At 35.2% G+C, this 6,347-nt stretch overlaps 1 non-coding gene across 1 annotated transcript; it reads left to right on the forward strand.

Moving 5' to 3' along the window:
- Positions 1–2,575: 2,575 nt before the first annotated feature.
- Positions 2,576–2,648, forward strand: TRNAK-CUU (transfer RNA lysine (anticodon CUU)). Its single transcript has one exon. It is a non-coding gene; the product is annotated as a tRNA-Lys (tRNA).
- The last annotated feature ends 3,699 nt before the right edge of the window (positions 2,649–6,347 follow it).

Here is a 6,347-nt window from a genome sequence, read left to right on the forward strand (position 1 = left end):
AAATAATATTCAAGTTATCATTTGTATTCTGTTAATGTTCTTTTGCAATTTAAATAATATTCAAGTTATCATTTATATTATGTCATCGTTCTTTAGCGTTATAAATAATATTCAATTTATTATTTTATTTTGTTATTGTTCGTTAGCGATATATATATATATATAATATTTCAGTTATCATTTGTATTTTGTTATCCTTCTTTAATGAAATAAATAACATTCAAGTTATAATTTACATTCTGTTGTCGTTCTTTAGCGATTTAAATAATATTCAAGTTATCATTTTATTTTATCATCTTTCGTTAGCGATATAAATAATATTCAAGTTATTATTTATATTCTGTCATCGTTCTTTAGCGATATAAGTAATATAAATTTAATGTTAGATTTGAAACAATATAGTTGCATAATACTAGTGTTAGTTTTTTCTTCTTATATTATTACATTATACTATCCTGTAACATAATAAAATGAAAAAGAGCGATCAAGATTTGAACCTGAGACGCTGACATGTAATTCTGACGTTCTTCCGACTGAGCTACGGGAACACAAATGAAGAAGCATATACGATGTCCCGATGATTTGTAGAAGCTCGACCAGGATTCCTGAGATGCCGTGGCTGAGAACAGTCGCTATTTGAAAGACTAATGGATTCCATGCTCACTCGACTGCAAGATGTGATCGAGATTGGAGGAGGATGGACTAAATATTGAATCGTGGCTTTTTGTTTTGTTTTTTGAACTCTTAATTGTTTTAATTTTTTAAGGCAGACGGCGGTAAGCTTGTTTTGTTTATGCCACGAAAGACATTTTTGTTGAAAATAAAATCTTTCTTTCCATTTAGAACCGTAATGTCATAATAAATAATGATAAAGTCATGGCATAATACATTCATGAACCTGATGATAATTACTAAATCAGTCATAAAAGAGACAGGAGCAATTATATTTTTCTCTCTCTTAAAAAAAACGAAAAAAAAAAAAACATACAAAGCACTATGTTGTGTTCGAACGCACAACCTCAGGTATACCAATCCAGAACGCTACCGTTAGGCCTACGCTATAACAGTAACACGTAGAACATTTTAATTATAACTGTAGATATCAGCCCACGTGGTCCAACAACATGTAACACTGCCTGTCTCCGAATTGTAGCGAAGATACTCGAAGGTAACTTAGCTTCTATAGAGCGGCCACTTCTATTGCCCGCTGTACAAGATCAAATCATTGAGCCATTTGCTACCTGTCCATCTGAACGGTCAGATATACTTGCTGTTTGTGCAAAGACTTTTGCATGAGTTGTTGGAGGACGTATACTTGGCTGTCTGATGTGGCTGCAGCATTTCAGTGTAGATGTCCGCAAACATCTGAATGCTACATTTTCTGGTCCCTGGACTGGAAAGGAAGGCCCTATTTCATAGTCTGCGAGGTCACCCGACCTGAATCTACTGGATTATTTCCTAAGGGGATATCTACAATTAATGTTCATGAGACCCCAGTGAACACGGACATGGTATTAGTTGCCAGGATTGTAATTCGCTGTGATGTGATTAAAAACACGCTACTTATAGGTATTTGAACGAGTTCGGCACCATTTTTTATACCGATGTTGAGGTTAGTGGCCGTCATTTTGAACAACTGTTGTGAAGTACAAAAAGGTACTTTCTTAACTGAGGTTTGTAAATAATATTAAACTAATTTTAAAATGTAAATAATAAGTGTAAATAAATCTAACTAATATGGAAAACAGCAAGAAATAACGATAGACATGTTTAAGTCCATGTCGTTTTAATATCGCTTCGCAGACTTCGAATTCCCTATCTCAAAATGTTCAATAGAACAAACCCATTTCCGGTTTAATTTTTGCAAGCTTTTACTGTATCACTCTTTATATAGCATAGCTATTTTTAAAATGTATTAATTTAACTTGTATGGCTAGGTCACTTGACAGGAATGTCTGAAGAAAAAACTGTAAAAAAAATTCCAGGGTAAATCTGAGGGTTCGAGAAGAAGAGGAAATCCCAGAATAAAGTGGCAAGATAATGTGGAAGAAGAAATCAGGAACAATGGAGAACGGTAGCTAGAGATAAAGGACAATGGGCATCAAATGTGAAGAACGAATGGCCAAACTCAGAGGGCTGTATACTAAGGAATAATAATAATAATAATAATAATAATAATAATAATAATAATAATTTATATTGTGGGACCCGTGAAGTTTAATATTCTTTGAAGTTGGTTTGAAAATCATTGCCTTAGTTAGGAACCACTATTTTATATTATGACAGAATTTTTTATGATAGCGTTATTTTTAAATTGTACTAATTTAACTTGTAGACCGCGTGAAGTATTATCGAGATGGGTCACTAGTCTAAAAAGGTTAAAAAATCACTGCCTTAGATAGTTGAAAAGTACTCTTCTATGTTATATTATATAAATAAAGCAGTATTTTTTAAGTGCACTTATTTTAATTTGTGGGTCCCGAGCCTAGAAAGACTGATAATTACTGCGTTAGATAGTTGGGAATCGGTCTTGTATATTATATGTGTACCTATGCGGTACATGATAGCCATAACTGCCCGGCTAGCTCAGTCGGTAGAGCATGAGACTCTTGATCTCAGGGTCGTGGGTTCGAGCCCCACGCTGGGCGAATATAATTTAAAAAATTCAGAATTCCCTCCGCTGCCATTGCAACATTTTAAAACTATAAACTATATTATACATTCATATGAATGTACAGTATATAGGCCTACTAGAAAGTAGCTCACTGAGTATCAGCGGAATCTTGGCCTTTCATAAAAACTTGCATTTAATGGATTGCCCATCCTTTCTCTGTTAGTCTCAAAACAATTTATACCATAAACTGTCCATATTTCATGCTCTCCCCATTATTTGGATGTTTATGTTGTTGTGTGATAATTGACAATGTACGCGAAAGCAGTAAGGACCTCACCCTGGTGTAATACACTATTGTAAGTTCTTGTGTATTTTTAAGAGGTCTATATTTTGGATTCTTTGTATTGGTTAATAGGTCTTCTGTTAAGTATTGAGAAAATACTCTTCTAAGAAGCAGTTTTACTTTTCCACTGCGACATCAATTTTTCATGTTATAGTTTTTTCCTTCATTTTGATGTAATACTACTGCCATACACAAAAAAAAAAAAAAAAAAAAAAAAAAAAAAAAAAAAAAAAAAAAAAACAATTTCCACCCTCTTTTACGTACCTTTTCGACGTACAGCTTCTCCATAACTACATATTATTTCCTCTGATACAGTCTGATCGATAAAAACCGCTCCCGCTATTCTCTGTGCGGAGATTGCGTTCCAAATCCCGACTATCGCTGGTTGCATAGGTGCTTCATGAATGAAATGTACATTTTGGGTATTTTCAACAAGACGCGCCATATGCCACATATTAAACGAATCCATGGAGCTAATTAAAAGTTCTCTGACGACCGGATAATTTCCAAGAACCTGTAGCCACCGAGATCAACGGATCTGACAACACCAGACTTCTTCCTATGGGATTAATTAAAGGACAGAGTTTACGACACACGCCCCCAAACACTGGACGATGTAAAGCAGAACATTACAAAGGAGATCAATAGTATTGACAATAGAATTCTCCAATGAGCGGCCAGCAACATGGAACGACGTGTTGAGTTGTACCTTGAGCAGGAGAGAGCACATTTTCAGCATTTTCTATAGACCAGCCGTGGCGAAAATGTGATCGTGCGCCGAGTCACTGTGTAACCTGCAACGTGCATAGCACCTATGGAGGGAAGCGGACACCCAAAGGGGAAGTGGACCAATTGTCTAACTTATTAACGGATTTTTATTTTCCATACGTCAAGCACTTAAATATAATTTTATACAGTATAAGGTTACAAACTAATGTTTAGTAAGTGTAACGAAGAAAGAAATGAATAAGAAAACATAGGACACATTATCACATCCTAAAATTAACTTCGGAATATGTATGATAAGACTTTCTTGTGTTAAATTCTAACGTACCTTGTTTACAAGTTTCGACCTATTTATGGGTCATCTTCAGAACTGGTCGTTGTTGGTCTTGGCGCCTCTTGTTCTGTTTCCTGTGAGGGTGCGTTCGTGTGGTATAATGTAGAGTCAAAGAGCGTGTGTCTTTTGAAATTGAGTTGTGTGTTGAGAATTTCGTTGTGGTGTGTTTTCATGTGTCTGTATATTTCATGTTGTTCTAGTGTGTTTAGTTTCTTGCTTTTTGGTTGAATGTGTAGTATTTCCATGTCTGTGGGTGTGGTTAGAACTTGTGATGTGTTCTGCATATGTGGAAGTGTTTTGTAATTTTGTTATGGCTGTGATGTGTTCTTTGTAAAGTGTTTGAAATGATCTGCATGTCTGTCCTATGTAGAAGTTGTTGCAGGTGTTACATTTGAGTTTGTATACGCCTGTGTGATTGTATTTGTTTGTTTGTGTTGTTTGTGTGTTGAGATGTTTTTGTAGAGTATTATTTGTTCTGTATGCGATGTTGTAATTTAATTTCTTGAATGGGGTTGCAATTTTGTGTGTGTTTTTGTTTTCGTATGTTAGTGTGGTGTATTTTTTGTGTTCTTGTGTTTGTGTTGTATTCTTATGTTTTTTGTGATCATGTTTTGTCTTACGTATTATGTTGCCTATTATGTTAGGACTGTATCCGTTTTCTTGTGCTATGTATTTGATTGTGTTTAGCTCTTCGTTGTAATCCTGTTGGTTCATTGGTATATTGAGTAGTCTGTGTACCATTCATTGTTCGGAATGCAGCTTATTTGTGTTGTGTATGTGTGTTGTTGTTGTGGGTTTTCTTTATACTTTGAATGTGTGTTTGTTGTCTACTTTTGTTATTGTGATGTCTAGAAAATTTATGGTTTTGTTGTTTTCAATTTCTAATGTGTAGTGTAGCTTTGGCTGTATTTTGTTTATATGCTGATGTAGGTTTTGGCTCTGTCTTTTGTTTCCTTTGGACTCATTTCACCGGCATTATCACCTTCATTTCATTCAGACGCTAAATAACCTAGATGTTGATACAGCGTCGTAAAATAACCCAATAAAAAAACTAGAGTGTGATCTAACTGTATTATTCGTACACCTGCTGGCTGGAAAAGGACCGACGTATTAATAATAATAATAATAATAATAATAATTATTATTATTATTATTATTATTATAAATATTTTAATGTTGCATGAGTCACATGTAGTATAATGCCGTTTTATGTTATACAAACGTTTTCCTCGTAATTCTTGTGAACAAATTATACATTTAATATTCTCATCATATTGGCAGCAAAAAATGAGTCCTTCCATCCTACTTGAAACTTTCGTTTTTGTAGAGGTACAGTACATGGTTTCAAGAGAGACACTGCGATGATACGCCACTCGCAGGTCAGAGACAAATACAAATGGAACGGAGTTTGACGTCAGTGAGTGAGAGGGTAGGGGTTGTTGGAGGAGGTAGGAAGTAAGAGAAATGCATAGCTATCACTGCGAGCCACAATGTGCTCGCGAGTCACATTTTCGCCACGGCTGCTATAGACGATAGCAATCTCCCAAAGATACTCTGCATTTGAGGAATAACAAATTATGGCTAGCATCAGTTTTGTTGAAATAAATAAAGAAATGCTTTAGTTTTATATGAATCACTCTGTAGTTCAGCTGGTAGAGCAGGATGGTTTTAACTTCAGAATAGTGCGTTAGCGTCCCACGCAGGCCATGTACAGTTTAGAATATCTAGGATTTCTTCTACTACCATTACATTATTTTAAACTTAGTATGCTACATTATAACAATGTGCGCAGTATACGATGGATAACAAAGGCGGTCCACACCTGTGGACACGGTTAGAGCTTCTAGCCGTGAAACCAGGTGGCCCGGGTTCGATTCCCGGTCGGGGCAAGTTACCTGGTTGAGGTTTTTTCCGGGGGTTTCCCTCAACCCAATATGAGTAAATGCTGGGTAACTTTCGGTGCTGGACCCCGGACTCATTTCACCGGCATTATCATCTTCATCTCATTCAGACGCTAAATAACCTAAGCTGTTGATAAAGCGTCGTGAAATAACCCACTAAAATAAAATAGCAAAGGCCCGGCTAGCAATGTTGGTAGGATCTGAGGCTGTTAGTTTTATTTTTAATCATAGGTAGTGCTACCAACAAAAAAATTCCGGAAATTTTTAAATTTTAGCTTACTGAGTTTGCTAAGTTTCATAATAATAAATTATGCAGATATAAATATCAATTTTGATGAAATGTTTTCCCTTATTCATTATGTGTTTGGTAAGTTTTATAATTTGTACTAATATGATTACACATTTTCTAAAATTGTTCACCTTATTAAG

Source organism: Periplaneta americana, chromosome 4 (assembly GCF_040183065.1).
Source record: "Periplaneta americana isolate PAMFEO1 chromosome 4, P.americana_PAMFEO1_priV1, whole genome shotgun sequence".
Classification (NCBI taxonomy): domain Eukaryota; kingdom Metazoa; phylum Arthropoda; class Insecta; order Blattodea; family Blattidae; genus Periplaneta; species Periplaneta americana.